Genomic DNA, 17,514 nt, shown 5'->3' on the forward strand with positions numbered 1-17,514 from the left:
TTTTGTCCAGCATGACAAAGATATATTCAAGATGAGAAAGAGTGAAAGAGAGGAGAAAGATTATTAGGAAAGAAATGTAACAGAGTGAGGAGGTGTGATGATCCTTCCCCCAAAAAAATACAAAATATGAAATCAGAAATAAGAAAATTACTAGTTATTAAGAATAGGTTAAAATATTTAATGGAGAACCAATTTGTAGAAATAAACTCCAGGTTAGTCATTAAAATGAAATTTCAAAAATAAAGCCTTGAGTAAAGTAGTTAATCACTAGGATGGCTTTGCTAAGCATCTACATTTCCAAGGATGGCTTATCTCACCTCTGAGCCATTAGGGGAGCTAATCAATTTTTTTCCCCACAGCTAAAACAGAGCACTCCTAGCTCATACCCCACTGACCCAGATATCTGCAATTCAAAGGAAGACTTGCCCCACTTCCAGGCCTTGTAGCTGGGTGCACAGCCTCCATCTCCTGCCTAGGCACCAGGATGTCTGCAACAAAGTATCTAGGCTCAGCCACCTTACTTTGCTTTGATGCTATTTGTAATCAACAACTGCTAGTTCTGCTTTTGTAACTTGCTTCTGTGTCAATTATGAAACTGCCTCTGATTATCTGTGCATGCCCCCTCCCATGGAACTTGCCTATTGACTGAGTGTTGGTGACTCCTTTCACTGATTGTAGGTTTGAGTTCCACTGGCCATGGGAAGCTGTGATATTTCAGAGGTTTTAGGTGGCATAATGCCACAGAGCCAAGATAATTTTCATCTTTCATCATCTTCATCTTAGACATAATTGTTACTTATGAATAAAGGAAGAACAAGGTCTGGGGACAAAGTTATATACAGTGTAAGAGTCCTAGTTACATGTGTTGCCTAGATAGTCATTTATTGGTTCTGCTTTGAGTTTCTGAGAAGTAACATTTGTTAACATTATTATCAATTCAGGAGAGCAAGCTGAGTCTCATGAGATGACTTATCTGTATCCAAGTTATACCCTGATTATTATAGGTAGTTATCCTCATTTGGAGATGATCTTTCTAGTAAGGCTCTGCTGTTCCTCAGGGATAAGTCATACATCATAAACATATTGTTGATCAGTCTTCTGTTTCTTGGAACCCAAGGTGATTGCAAAGTTACTTTTGAGAGAATGACTTGAAACAATGACAAACACAAATGGACACAGATATGTCAGGCTTTTTTTTTCTTTTAGTTAAATATGGTAGCCAAACAGTCTAAGTGCCTATTACAAATATACCCTTCAGTAGGCTGAAAATAAGGTATGTGTACGATTATAACAATATTAGACTTTGGTAGTAGATGATTTACAAACATCGTGGGAAACATTTCTCTTTCTCCGGTCTAAGTGGCTGAGGATATTTATGAGTAGGGAAATTTAGTTGACATATATTATTTTTTTCTCAGAGAATTTGTGGTCTTCTATTTTAGGTTTTCTTTGCATTTTTCTATTACCTGTAACTGCTATCTATACTGAAGACCAATATACTATCATTATCACATGGCAAATGCTGAAATAGTTCTATGTATAACAAAAAAATTGAAATTTCTTTAAAAATAACAAAAAAATCCTGTACTGCTATTCCCTGTTAAAACGAAGAAATACTAACATTTGTTCAAAATGGCAGCAAAGATTTCTTTTATTTGTACTTGTCCAGTAAGGAGATGGATTTCATTGTGAATGAGAGAGTCCTTCAATTCCAGCAAGACAGCTGAAGATTCGTGGCCAATGGATAAAATGACGGAGTCAATGAATAATAAAATTACTAAAAGTAGCTAGATTAGTTATCAAGAGTTGGCTAGAAGGAACTGAATTATATATCAAAGATGTGAGTTATCTTAATATCCCCTAAGATAAAGACTAATCTATCACTATCACACCTGAAATACTGAAATAATCATACTAAAATATAATTCATATTGATATTTCTTCCAACAGTTATACACCTGTTAAAATTGTTTTCCTTTTAAATATATACATATTACATCTTAGAATCAACAACCTTTCATATTATGCAATAAAGTATATAAATAAGCCAATTAAAAAATGTGAACATTAAAAATGTTATTGGCCACGTGTGGGTGGATCATGAAGGATTGAGTCCTCCCTTATTCCCCACAGTCAAGCAAAGCACTAGGTGTGTGCTCACATGCTTGTCAGTTCTCAGGTCATTTTGAACTTGGCACCCAGGAGACAACAGCCCCCACACCCAACTTCCACTATGGGCCTGGCCACGGACATAGCCCTTGATTCCAAGGAGACCATAGCCCATTTTTACATTCTCTTCTTACTTGTTAAGCCCTATATAAGCCCACCCCCAAATCTGCCCCCTTGCACAACCTCCAACACCAAGGGAAAGTCTGTGTCCCTCTCTGTTCTTCAATAAACAATCCTTGCTTGTTGAGGATCGAGCCCAGCCTATTTCTTTTCCATTCTCCTCCATTTTCCCAACACTTGGTGCTGAAACCTAGGAGAAAAAAATCACCAGGAGTAATGGGGTCTCTTTGCTGAGGGGCCACCAGCGTCCTGGGAAACTCTCACCCATCCTTTCTGCTACCTTGCCTCTTTTCTCCAAGGCCTTCCTCCATCGGGAGCCCGAAGTCCTCCTAGCTGACTTTGGGCTAAACAGACTCCTGACACACCTTGTGGCCTTTACCTACATAAACACTGCATACTTCCTGGATGATCACCCAGTGTGACGCTTGAAGTATTATTGGTTCCCTGCTTAAACCCAGAAAAGGCCTTATTTCTCTCCCTATTCTCTCTCCTTCACTGTCTCCAGGCAGGAGGTTTCTTGCCATCTGACGAAACTCCACCACCAACCAGAAGCCTTCAGGACAAAGTAAGCAACCCCATTCATAGCCAAAGCACCCAGACACAAACCTGCCTTCCCTCTCTTCCTGTCTGTGCGGTCCCCAGAGACTCCATGGTCTCACCCTTGCTTGACCCCCTGACACCCTTTAATTAGGACTTTGGGGACACAGTCTCCTAATTATTGGGATCCCACGTCTGCCTTTTCAAAGCTTGAAGGATGCCTACAAGCAGCCAGACAGGCCCAGGACTCCTGCCAACTTTTACAAAGTTGGATTGTTTCTAACATATTTATAAGTTTATTTCTTTGTTACTTTGTATGTCCCTCCCCCACAGTATAACCCCTGCTTTCACTGTATTTGATGTTGGTATAATTTGTGGAGGGGAAGGGAAAAAAACAAATGGTTTAAATAGGGATACAAGTGGACCCATTGCAACAATGAGATGTACAAGTCCTTATGTGGAAAAACGAACTTCACAACTTTGGCTGTGAGGAGGGTGGGGAAAGGGAGATGGGAAGGGATAGGAAGGGGAAACAATGGAGGAGGCAACATGCTTGATAAGAAATGTACTCATTATCTTGTCCATGTAATTGTAACCCCTCTGTACGATATTTTCACAATAAAAAAGGGGGGATCTAAATTGTTCCCAGAGGCACTCCATTGGCACGCCTGCAGCCTAACCTTAAGACCCTCAAGCTGACTGATTTACAGACAAAAAAATTTTAACTTGTTTATCTATTGTAATATGGCTTCACTATCCTTTAGATAATGGCCATCATTGGCCTGAGTTCAGAACCTTTGATTTAAATATTCCCACTAATTTAAGCAACTTCCTCTGACAAAACATCATGGAATCCAAGGCCTCATATGCCCCAGCTTTTGTCCTCCTATGCTCTAGGTCCGATCTCCATTCCCATTCCTCTTTTCCCCCCTCACAGATTCTCCTTTGCTGTCCACCCCCCTCAAATGCTAAAGCATGCTCCAAACAACCTTTACTTCACCTAGCTTTCTAACCTTTTACCCAGATGATGAGTCCCCTGTGCACTTTACCCCCCATTCGTCCCCTCCTGCTCCTTCTGCTTCAGCTCCTGAGGCCCCACAATCTCCAGAGCCTGCAGCCTATACCTCTTAATCACCCTCTGTCCCAATTCACCCTCCTTCATCTCCTCCCTTTCCGTTGCCACCCATTACTCAATCCAAAATGGCTCATGTGTTTACCCTTCATGAGGTAGAGAGGCATGTTGGGCCCACCCTAGTTCATGTCCCTTTCACTTTAAATGAGATGGATTCTATCCATTTTCAAGCAATCGTCTCCATTATAAACACACACACACACACACACACACACACATACACACAAACACACACACACACACAACATATACAAACAACAGTTTACCAGGATTGCCCAGTTGTAATTTTTCACCTGGTGAGATATACAATACATTCTTAACTCCACCCTAATGCTAGATGAGAAAGAGAATTTTTAAGATGGCCAGGGAGTATGTGGATAGGCTAAATGAACAAAATACCACCCTCCCAACAGAGGCTGTCCCCTCATGGAATAATCATAATGAAGGCAGTGGTTCTGAACTCCTTGAGTTCATGGTTACCTTCTTGGCAGAGGGCATGCATCAGAATGCCCACTTGAGGGTCAACTATGAAAAACTTAAGATGGTTAACCAAGGCCCCCATGAAAAATCTGACCTCTTCCTTACATGCTCTGAGAAGACATTACTCATTATACCAATGTTAACATTGAGTCTGCAGATGGTGTCGTACTCCTTAATATTCACTTCATGAGCCAGTGTGCACTAACATAAGGAGAAAGTTACAATGCCTGGAAAAAAGACTCTCTACCCTTCAGAATGAGCTTCTAGACATGGCTTTTAAGGTGTTTATTGGCAGGGAGCAAGAATCCAGGAAGGAGAAAGAACAAGAAAGAGAGCAATACAGGAAAGAGTAACAAGCCAATTTCCAGCTGCTAGCTGCTGCCTTTCGAAAGGCCCAGTCTGCCACACTCAGGATTGGTAGGCCCTCAGCTGCAAGATTGCAGGGTGAGCCCCATGCTCCTTGCTTAAGGTGCAATCAAATAGGACACTGGGCTAAGTGATGGCCAATTCTAAAGCCTCCTACCAACGCTTACCCTAACTGTAGACAATAGGGACACTGGAAACAGGATTGTTCTGCGGCTTGCCCTGTCCTGGGAAGACTTCCAGACCCCCACCCACCTTCTCCCATTCCCTGAGAAAATGAGGAAACCTGAGTTTTCTCCCGAGTCTGAGCCTTCGAGAAGCTCCATGGAACTCAGGGTCAAAGGTGTGGAGGCAGGAGAAAAAAAAATTTTTCCCCCTGGACACTCTGGGGTCTATATCACTTCTAACTTCCTCCTCCAAATGAAACCGGACTCAGCTGAGCCCTTGTCCCCAACCCAATCCTCTGCTTTCCCTGCCCTCCTCCCTGAGGTGAATTCCCTAATTTGGGACAATTCACATCCTTATGTGGCCTCCACCACAAACCTATCTTCATCTCTCTTAAAGATCCCATCACTTTCATAACCCAATACCAATACCCACTTTCTCTGACCACTCGCCAAGAGCTGAAACCTATTATTTTCCGCTTTCTCTCAGCCTCTCTCCTAACTTCCAATCATCCTCCCCATAATACCCCAACCCTGGGAGTCAAGAAGCCAAATGGCTCCTACATCTTGATTCAAGACCTCCTCAAATTAACCAAGCAATTATTCCAACATGCTCTATTGTGTCTAATCCCTATATCATCCTCTTACCCCCCTAATTATTTACTCTTTTCAGTTTTTGACCTAAAAAATGCCTTCTTTACTATCTCAATACACCCCCACCTCTAGGCCACTCTTTTCCTTTACTGGGGAACACCCAGATACACTCTAGGCCCAGCAGCTAACCTGGACTGTGCTTCCTCAGGGGTTCAGAGACAGCCCCCATTATTTTGGCCAAGCCCTACAACAAGATTTATCCTACTTAAGTCTCTCCCCAAGTCTACTCCCTCAATATGTAGATGACCTTCTCCTCTGCAGCCCTTCTGCTGAACTAAACATCATTCTACTCTCCTTAACTCCCTTGCCTCTTGGGGTTACAGAGCTTCCAAGGACAAAACCCAGATATACCAAAAATCAGTTACATATTTGGGACTGGCCATCTACCAATAGGGACAAACTATACCTCCCCACAAGGTTCAGGAGCTCAACTATCCTCTACCCCAATCCAAACAAGACCCTCCTTGGCCTCTTTAACTTCTTCCATATCTGGATCCCTAACTTTTCTCTTACAGCCAGTCCTCTATACTTCACCAGCAAGGGGCCCCTCAATGAGCTTGTCCTGTCCCCCCAATCTCTCTCAGTCCCTATCTGCCAACCTCAGTTCCCCACACAGCAGATGAAGGGTTCCTTACCCGCCATGGACTGACAAGTAGATATTGCCCATCTACTTACAGTTAAGCGGCACAAATACCTTCTTGTATTTGTGGACACTTTTTCGGGGTGGATTGAGGCATTTCTTACTACTAATAAAAGAAACTTCACTGTGGCCAGATTAATTCTTACTGAAGCATTCCCCTGCTTTGGTTCACTTTATTCCCTACAATCAGACAATGGACCCAATTTTGTTTCTGCTATCTCCCAACAAGTGGTCTCTATCCTCCAAATCCCCTGGAAGTTTCATATTATCAATCATCCCCAGTCCTCAGGAATGGTAGAAAGAACTAATAAAACCCTCAAGGAAATTTGAACCAAGCTAACTGTGGAGCTTAAACAAAACCGGGTAAAAATTTTACCTCTAGCATATCTGCAAATGCAAGCACTCCTCCTTATACTCTGCCAAATAAGCTCCTTTGAGCTCATGTATGGCAGGTCTTGGCCCCCAGGAGACAATAGGCCCCACACCCAGCTTCCAATGTGGGCCTGACCAAGAACATGGCCCTTGATCCCATGGAGACCATAGCCCATTTTTTATTCTCTGCTTCCTTGTTAAGCCCTATTGAAGCACACCCCAGAATCTAGCCCCTTGCACAACCCCCAACACCAGGGAAAGGTCTGTGCCCCTCGCTGTTCCTCAATAAACAGTAGTCGCCTGTTGAGGACCGAGTGCATCGTATTTTCTTTCCGTTCTCCTCCATTTTCCCAACAGATCATGCCTGTAATCATAGTTCCTTAGCGAGGTGAGACATGAAGATTGTGATTCTAAGCCATGCCAGGCAGGAAAGTCCATGGGACTCTTATCTCCAATTAACTGCCAAAGAATAAAAAGAGCAGAAGTTGTGGCTCAGGTAGTAGAGCACTAGCCTTGACTGAAAATCTATACTCCAGTACTGGCACACACAAAAATAGCTACTCTAAAAATATCCTTTTTTTTCTCTTTCTTGCTCATATTTCCCCTCATTAAAGCAACAACATTAACACTTGTCAAGAGAGTATTTTCAAGAGAATACTTCAAAAATCAGCTTGGCATAATTCTTGGTAAAACAAGATGCAGTAAAAAATGATTTTTCTGAAACCAGAACTTAGACAACCAAGGAAAAGCTTTACTAGTTAAGAAAAGGGCTCACAGGCTCCTGACCCAGGTTTTATGAGGTAAATATTCCTTGTGTCCTGCCACACATACTGTATTTGTTAGTGGATCCTGACTTCTTTTGCCTCCAGCTACATCCTAATCCTTTCTTACTGAAAAAGAAGCCCTTCCTTAGTTTTTAGTTAACTAGCTATAGGAAGTCAATGTGATAGAGAATTTTCCACCATTAGTCTCCATGGCACAGTGCTTTTGGTTACACAATTTTTAAAGACCCCTAAGGTTGCAACCCTGTAGCAGGCAACATCTGCTTAGTTCAAGAAAATGTGTGGAAAACTTTATTCAGAAGAGATGTGTCTAGCTCAAAGATTACTGCCACGTTCTTTCATTTGTCAGGCGGTGCTTATGTCTTTGTCATTTTCTCTTGTGGCTCTTAGTCTAGGAGTTCTTGTATCCTAGACTGTGCCCTTTGTTGATTGCCCTAATTATAACTAAGTATTTTGGAATGTAATATTTTATTGGTCAGGCCAAACAATGTTATGATTGGTTGTTAATTTTTAATAAAGCCCTGTCTACAAACATTCCCCACAGGGTCATGGGAAATTAGAAGGGGCTAAGCAGCAGCAGAAGCAATATGTTCCAAACAATGTCAGTTTTGCTTGTGATTTAGCCTATTAGGCAAAAATGCATGGGTCCTAATTAATCTTCTTTTTCAAATGTCTATTGTAATGTTCCCACCAAAAGGAAGTAATTTCTGGCCCATATTCACATCTTACATTGACCTGCACATATTTCATCATGTCAAGGACTTCCATTCTTAAAACTCCTGATTCCTCCTCAACGCAGCATAGAGAAGACAAAAAATATTGCTGAGATCCCAAAGAAACAGAACTAAAATATTGGCAGCAATGTAAAACATCATATTTGTGCTAGGGAGAGTGAACAAACTTATCAAATTGTTTATTTTGAAGGAGAATTGGATGTAAGTAGTTGGACTAGTGATTTCCTCATCTTCCAGTTTTTTTCCTAATCTTTGAATGGTCCTTCCTTTTCATATATACTTTCTACAGTATCCCCCTCCACTGTGAATTAACTTACAGAATAGTAAAGTATTTCTCTTAAAAGAAAATTCATATAATGGTCCCACAAGAAAAAAAATCCTATCAGTTGTCTAGAAGTAGGAGGAATGTATCATCCAGCCCAGGAATTTCCTACCTACTTTCTCACTTTAACCACCCAAAGTTCTTGCATTCACTGAATATGACTTGGAGATTTGAGATGCATAATATCCTCTGTCTCCTTTAGAGTTAAAATTGAATATACTTGCTTCATTCTACTACCTTGTGTTACCCAGATTTCCAGTAAAGTATCATACATATGGAATGCAGATATGAGTAACTATGGTATTGGGGTCTGGATACTACAGGGACATGAGTAGGGACAAAAATCCCACCTGACTGATTAGTGTCCTTCTAAAGCATTCCCAATTCTCATTGCAAATATGCCAACCATCACTCACCTTTCACTATGTGAAGACACAGACAGATGGAACAAGCCCTCACAAAACACTGAACAGATTCCTGGTAAACTAAGAATTTGTTAATGATCTTTGAGGGCTCAGCAAGAATGAAAGATTTTCTCAGGCACAGGGGTTTCAGCAAAACACTACCCAGGAAATCTTGAGCAAGGTGGGATACTCTGTGAAACAGCTAGAATGTAGTGAAAAGAATGGAATGCAGACAAAAAAGTAAGTAAAAGATCAGGGAGAAAAATAAAAGCAAAGGAAAAATCAAAACCCTCAATTTATCACCACACATCCTGGGTCCCTTTCTCTAAAATAATCAGTTTAAGCAGTTGTTCTGAACCTTTCCCTATACTTTGCTATTCATACTCTAAATTAGGTTTCCACCTGCATTGTACATTCCCCATTTCCACATTGCCAATCTTTTATTTCATTTCCATGAGACATAGAACATTTTCTGTTATGGATACTTCTTGCTGAGTGAGGACATAATGCTGAGGATTTTGGGAATGAAAGTGTTGACATGATGAGATATGATCAGGTGCAGACAGGAATATCACAATGTACTTCTACTTCCTACAGCTACTTAACTGAAACCTAAAGAAAAATATTTCCTTAGTAAAAAACAATTAGGAAAAGATAAAAAGCAAAGGATGGGAATAGAAACTAAAGCCATTTTCAAATGAACTAATGTTACTAAGTGGGAGCCCTGTTTTTTCATACATACTCAAGTTATGTCTTTTTCTATGTTATAATGCAGCAAGACAGCCTTTATCACATGCTGACCCTATCTGTCAATCTCCAAAAGTGTGAGCCAGGTACATTTATGTTCATTATGAATTATTGAATTTCTAATAGTGGACTGCAGCAACTGACATGGATACAGACATTGTTAGAGAAATTGTGCTTTCCAGACTATGTAGAAATTAGGGAAACTAAGCTCTTTCTCAACATTATGCACGGAAATGAGAAGTTAACAGATTGGGAAAAATTTCAGTTTTAATCCTGAAATAGATATTAAAGCAAGGTATAGGAGACAGGGAAACTCTATTAATATGAACATATTAGAAAGACCCAGGAAGGAAGTGTGGCTCAAGTAGTATAGTGCCAGCCAACCAATTAAAAAGTCTGGATATCAAATCTGAGTTTGTGTGGAGGAACAGACTCAGAAGTTTAAAACCAGGAAGTAAAATGAAAAGTCAAATAAGCTCTCCTCCTACAAAAAGAGAAAAGCAAGTCTTAAAAGTTCCTACTTTGGCCTAGTGGCTTGGTCCTTGTTAAAGAAATGTGGATCTGCTATGGGATAAGAAGGGATTTGTAAAATATGAAGTCTTCTCTTAAACTGTTTGTTTTTGTTTTTGTTTTGTTTTTTGGTCAAGAGGGAATTAGGACACAACCCAGAGGGCATGGGTTATTTTGATATTACTTGTGAACTATTAATTTTATTTCAAAATCACCTGTGTAAACACAATGATTTTTATCCAAACTAGCCAATCTTGAGCAGATAGTTAACCTGAGCTCAACCAATCTGAGCAGGAGGACATGGCCTTCAGCATTAGGAATAAATAGCAAAGCAGACTGCCTGCTCTGTGTGCTTGCTTTCCAGATATTTAGCTGATGGTGCTCCTTTTTGTAGAAGTAAATCTTACATTGCTGAAACAATTATTTTCGTGTCTGTCATTGTGACTTCAATGGTGATTGCAGAACAGATTTATAAAACAATTTCTTTTTAACATTGTTAGGAGATTCTGAAAAGCTAAATCTGCCTGTTTTTTTGAAATGGTAAAAATCTAGGAACTCTTCATAGACATCAAAAGAGAAAGAATGGAAGGCATTTCTAGTAAAAAAAAGTCATGTATATTACTTGTGTTTTGGATAGGCTTCACCCATCTTACTCACCCAGAACTATTATTTATTGGGTTGCTAAACTACATCACCTATATTCCCATCTCAGAAAGAAAGTACACAGCATGTAACAGCTGCCAATTTGAATTTTTAACTCCTACTACCTGTTTGGAAAAGAGAAAATGTTCTTTTAAAAAACATTTCCCCTCTTTTAATTCTGTTTTTCTAAAATAAATCCTTGCTAAAGTTTTCTACTATGAGACTTGCATTTTTGTGAGCTACTCTGAAATTATTCTCATGAGTGAGTTTCAAGAACTGGAGACGTTTTCAAGAAAACCGGGAAGCAGAATTAAGCCTTCATCCATCCTTGAGTGACACTACATTAACCATTAACCACTATTAACAATTACATACTTGTATTATTATTTTTATCTTAACTGTGTCTTATATTTAATTATGAAATGCCAGTATATAATATGCATCATTTTTATGTGCACCAGGAAAAATGTGAAATTGTCAGTATTTTCATCCTATAACAAACTTTAGAATATGCATTTAGATAAAATTTCATATACCTAAAATTTTTTTACATTTCTAAATATGTTTAACCTAAATTCATAGACTATGTAATTTACCATATAACATTGATGTTTTCAAGATGATTACTTCTCCATTATCCTTAACTGGATCTGCTTAGCAGACATATGCACCCATTGTATAATTGCTAATTAATTCTCTTCTAAATCTAACCAGTAAATGTCAATAAAATCTTTCATTTAGCAAAGTTGTTGTTTTCTACTGGACTTCGGGCTTGAACTCCAGGCTTGGGAGATGTCCCTGAGCATCTTTGTGCTCAAGGATAGTGCTCTATTACTTGAGTCATAGTGTGACTTCTGGCTTTTTCAGAGTAGTTTATTAGAGATGAGAGTCTACTGGACTTTCCTGCCCAGGATAGCTTCAAATAGCAATCCTCAAATCTCAGCCACCTAAATAGACAAGATGACATGCATGAGCCACAGGTGCCCAGCTTTAGCAAATACCTTTTTGTTTTTTAGTCGGTCATGGAGGCTGAACTCTGGGCCTGGGCCCTGTCCCTCAGCTCTTCAGCTCAAGGCTAACACTCTACCACTTGAACCACAGCAGCACCATTTCCAGCTTTTTCTACTTATGTGGTGCTGCGGAATCAAACCCATGGCCTCATGCATGCAAGTCAGGCACTCTACCACTAAGCCACCTTCCCAGCCCAGCGAATACTTTTTATAAGGCTCATTGGATGAAGCCTTAAAGTACCATATGTAAGGTAAATTAAATGTGCTAGGTTTAATTAGATAGCTGATGAAGGCAACGCCATGCAATATTCATGCAGGACAAAAAGTTTATTTTATTGAACTGTTCCCCCTGCATTTCATGGTGGAAACAACATGGCTGAAAGGGAAGGGCTTAGTTGCAGCCTTGGTTTAAGTAGGAAATGGGTGAAGAAGAGATGTGGCCAAGTGAGGGAAGGTGTGATTTCATCAGAGGCAGATGTGACCTCAGGACCTGGGACCCTCCCTAGGTCCAATGGGAGGTTGTAGGGGGGCTGCCCAGGCTGTGACCTCCAGGTGTGACAGTTACCTAGGAGACACAGGTACTGGGTGGAGACTTAATCAAGAGGTACAGCGGAGTCTTCCCTGCCTCCCCAGGTGGACCTTACAAGTATGAATTGAGTATTCTCCAAGGGTTCACTGTGATTAAATAAGACTTGGTTTTCAGGGTGACAATATTAGGTGTAAAGGAGCCTTTAAGGTGTGGTATCTGTTGGGTGATTGGTTGTTACATCATTGAAGGCAGCATTGGAAGATAACTCTCATATGATTACTGGATAGTTAATGAGGGAGGGTTTTCCTCAGCATCATGATTTCCAGGCAAAAGGACAGGTTCTTGTGAACCATGCATGAAGAGAACTTCAAGGTATCTCACAAAAAGGGAAGTCTCACAAGGTGAATATTCTAGCAAGGATTTATTTTTAGGATAACAGTATAAAATGGGGAAAAAGGGAGAATAGTGAACATTTTTCATGTTCTAGTCAGAAAATGTCAATTTCTATCTATAACCTTTTTGCTTCCTGAACCTGAAGTGAATAGATAGATGTGGCAGTGTTCAAGTCCTCTAGTAACTCTTATTCTTTGAAGAAGCTGGTTTTCATTTTGTTGTTATTTTTGTTTTTTGTTTGTTTGTTTGTTTTGGTCAGTCATCGGGCCTGAACTCTGGGCATGGGCGCTGTCCCTCATTTCTTCAGCTCAAGGCTAGCCCTCTACCACTTGAGCCACAGTGCCACTTCCAGCTTTTTCTGCTTATGTGGTGCTGAGGAATGGAACCCAGTGCCTCATGCATGCAAGGCAAGCACTCTACCACTGAGCCACCTTTCCAGCCCTTGGTGAAGTTTTTTGGTGAGTGATATCTACCAAAATGAAGGTAAACATCACAACTTACTTTTTCCAGGCATGGCTTTTATTACTTCAATCATTTTTCTCTTTACCTATAGGAAAGTGATCACAGCCTTTCAGTAACTTCAGAAAGGAAATTTGAGGAGTTGGGATCTTAGTTGCTCTTTTCAGTTTACTATCTGATATTAATTTTTAAATTTTATTTTCTTAAAAGATGCAGTACAGAGAAGTTACAGTTACATCAGTTAGGTAATGAGTACATTTCTGGTTGAGCATTGTTAGTCCCACCTTTGTTTTTCTCCTAGTATCCCTTCCCTCCCCCACCTCCTGCACTCACCACCACAAAGTTGTAAAGTTCATTTCAAACATAGTGTCTCATGAGTATCATTGTTGCAATGGGTTATTCTGTGTCCTTGTTTCAGCATTTTGTTATTCCCTTTCTCCTCCCCAAATTAGATAAATGTATATACAAGATGCAAGGTACCAAAATCAAATACAGTGAAAAAAAGGATATACAATAGAATGAAGAACACACAAAAGAGACAACAAAAATTACATAGTACATTAATAACAGCAAATAAAAACCTCTTGTGTTCATATCTTGGTGTTCATTTTGTTAGGCATCATCTTAATCTTTGCATTTGGCTTTCTAGCTATGTTACAAATAATATAATTCCTTTCCATTTACCTATTTTGCTTCTATAGATCTCCTTGGTAGTTCTCCCAATGAGGGCTTAGCTTCATATAGGTTCTCTTTATCTCTTTCTCTCCTTCCTCCTCTCCCTCTATTTCTCTCTCCCAGTTTTATTCCACTTTTTCTCTCTCAGATATGATTCAAATGTAATAATTTGTTTGGCCCATATAAGTTTCTATCATTGCCATTTGCACAATGGGTTGATGCAACCAAGTGTCAGCCCTACCAAAGAGCATGAATTTGGACTTAAATCTTCCAAAACCATGTGCTAAATAAGTCAATGTTTTTATATACATGCTCTCTGCCAAGTATTTTGTTAAAGTCACAAATCCTGACTAATAAAGAACATCACTACCAGAAGAGCAGCCATTAAAAAATGTAATACCACCATACTGGAAGTTGAGATCTAAGGATCACAGATCAAAGCTAACCAGTGTGGACAAGTCACATCAGACTCTTATCTCCAATTAACCACTAAAATTTAGAAGTAGCACTGAGCTCAAACACTAGCCTTGAGCAAAAAGAGGCTCAGGGACAACACTCAGGCCCTGAATTAAAAACCCCAAAATTAAAAAAAAATGTAACTTGCCTAGAATGTTGCAAATGTAATATCACAGGTGATTCTGGTGAAGACTCAGAAGATCACAAAGCTGACACTTACATGAAAAATAAAGGCCACACTGATGAAATTTCAGGTAGAAATAGATTCTATCAGGAACTTGAGAAAATACCACTCTTGTACATGATGACAAAGAATATATAAATATTGTCTGAGTCCAAAGACTTTAAAGAAAGTGAAAACTAATTGTGATGAATTAGTTTAGGTGGCAGAGAATATTTCAAAACAACTAAACATTCAGGATATAGCATGGGTATTAGCGATAGGTAGCAGTTATTCATGAGAGAAGAGGAATGCAAAAGAAACTTTAAATTGTGATCTCTGAGAATAAAACATATTGGCATTAGATGTTCCAACTTAATGGTGACTAGCCTTTATGTAACCTGCTGTGGTCAGGAGATATCACAGGTAGTTTTGAGCTCTCATCTACCTAATGATTGGTGGAATGACCTAGAGTAAATTCTTAAAAAAAAATAGGTCATTAGCTTATCTAAGACCAAAAACTACAATCTAGCTTTCACACGTGATTAAGTAAACTTCCTGAAACCCAGCACTGGTGTCTCAGATCGGTAATCCTAGCTACTCAGGAGGCTGAGATCTGAGTATTGCTATTCAAAAGCCAGCCCCAGCAGCAAAGTCCATGAGACTCTTATCTCCAATTAACCACTAGAAAACCAGAAGTGGTGCTACAGTGCAAGTGGTAGTGCACAGGCCTCAAGCTGAAGAGATCAGGGATAGTATCCAGGCCCAGAGTTCAAGCCCCATGACCCACAAAAAACAAAACGAAACAAAACAAACAAACAAAAAAAACTTCCTCAACCTCCACCAGACTGTCATTCTGCCTTTCAGGCTGGTTCTGGACAGAAACTTCATATAAACCCCAGATAAATCAATAAAAGCAGTGCCCAAAATAACCATCATTCTCACCCTAAAGATTAATCTATTAAAAGTATATTATTAAATGGAGCAATTTTGGCTCATACCTATAATCCTAGATACTGAGAAGGCTGAAATTTTAGGATTGGGTTGAAAGCCAGTGAGGGTAGACAAGTCTGTAATACTCATATCTCCAATTAACTAGCAATAAGCTAGAAGTAAAGATGTGGCTCAAATGATAGAGTACAAGCCTTAAGAACAAAAAAGGAGTCTGGAGGAAGATGGTGGAGTAAAGCTGGGGGCCAAACAAGTTCTATTATAGAAACTAGAAGCCAGTATTACTGTTCCAGTGAAAACTTTAAGTCTAGAGAGTCACACCCGGTGTGCCATCATAATACAGAATTTGGCCAGAGAGGAAAAATTCAGGCACCTAGGTTAAGGAGACAGATTTGAGCACTCAGTTGTGGTGGCAGCTGCTGCTACAGCTGCCATATTAACAGACAGAGCCCGGGACAAAGTCACCAGAGATGGTGTGTGAGCTGATTCTACTCACTGCCAGCAAAAACTGACAAGGAGTGGAAATCTTCATCCTGCTGACCACAGGCAGTCGCAGACCTTGAATGGCCCAGAAATGAAGGGAAAGGTGTGAATATCCCAGGACATCCTCACTCCTTCTCACAGAGCAGAGGTGGGAAGGTAGCTCCTCCCCAACCACTGGAGAAGAAGTTAAAATTTGATAATGACAAAGACTGGGCCAGAGCAGCTAGCACATAACTCAGGCCATGAAGAAGACAATGGAAGCCATTAAACAGGTCAAAGGAACCTGACCTGTGGGTCTCAGCTCACCCCTAGGAAAAGTTGCCCTTCCCAGGCAGAGAGAGCTAAGCCCAAGGCAGGGTGACTTTCTTTCTTTATATATATATATATATATATATATATATATATATATATATATATATATTGAAAATACCGTACAGAGGGGTTACAATTACATGGGGAAGGAAATGAGTACATTTATTATCAAGAATTGTTGCCTCTTCCTTTGCTTCCCCTTCCCATCTCCCACCCCCCTTGCATCCCCCCCACCCCCCCGCCCTTTACCAAAGTTGTAAAGTTCATTTTTCGACATAACATGTTGTACATCTCATTGTTGCAATGGGTCCACCGGTATCCCTATTTAATTTGTTTTCTCCCTTCCCATCCACAAATTATACTAACATCAAATACAGTGAAAACAGGGGATATACCGTGGGGGAGGGACATACAAAGCAACAAAGAAATCATCTTGTAAATATGTTAGAAACAATCACGAGAAAAAAAATCATTTGAATCCTTATCTTGGGGTTCATTTCGCCTAACATAATTTATGTAACCATTTCTGCTTGTCTCAGACATATACTAGTTATTGCAAATAAGGGAAATAATGAGACCTGTGTTTCTTAGGGCCTGGCTTATTTCACTTAGAATATTTTTTTCCAAGTCTTTCCATTTCCTAACAAATGGAGCAATGGCATTCTTTCTGATGGAGGCACAGCATTCCATTGTGTACATATACCACATTTTCTTGATCTACTGAAGGGTATCTGGGTTGGTACCATATCTTAGCTATGGTAAATAATGCTGCAAGAATCATAATTGTAATGGTAGTTTTAGTATGGTATTGTTTGTGATCCTTTGGGTAAATGCTCAAAAGGGGGATTGCTGGGTTATAGGGGAGCTGTATGTGGAGTCTTTTGAGGAACCTCCATACTGCTTTCCAAAGTGGTTGAACAAGTTTACACTCCCACCAACAATGCAGTAAGGCTCCCTTCTGCTCACATCCCCTTCAGCATCTGTTGTTATTAGAGTTCTTGATTATAGCCATTCTAACTGGGGTGAGGTGGTATCTCAATGTTGTTTTGATATGCATTTCTTTTATGGCTAGGGAGGTTGAGCATTTCTTCATGTGTCTATTGGCCATTCTTCTTTCCTCTTCAGAGAAGTTTCTCTTTAAGGCTTTAGCCCACTTATTTATTGGGCAGTTGTTTCTTTGAGGATTTGTTGTTGGGGGATTTGATTTTTTGAGTTCCAAGCATATTTTAGATATGAGACCCTTGTCCGTTGTATGGCTAGTGAAGATCTTCTCCCAATCTGTGGGCTTTCTATTGATCTTGCTAGCTATGTCCT

Source organism: Dipodomys ordii, unplaced genomic scaffold (genome assembly GCF_000151885.1).
Source record: "Dipodomys ordii isolate 6190 unplaced genomic scaffold, Dord_2.0 Scaffold80, whole genome shotgun sequence".
NCBI classification, from domain to species: Eukaryota; Metazoa; Chordata; class Mammalia; order Rodentia; family Heteromyidae; genus Dipodomys; species Dipodomys ordii.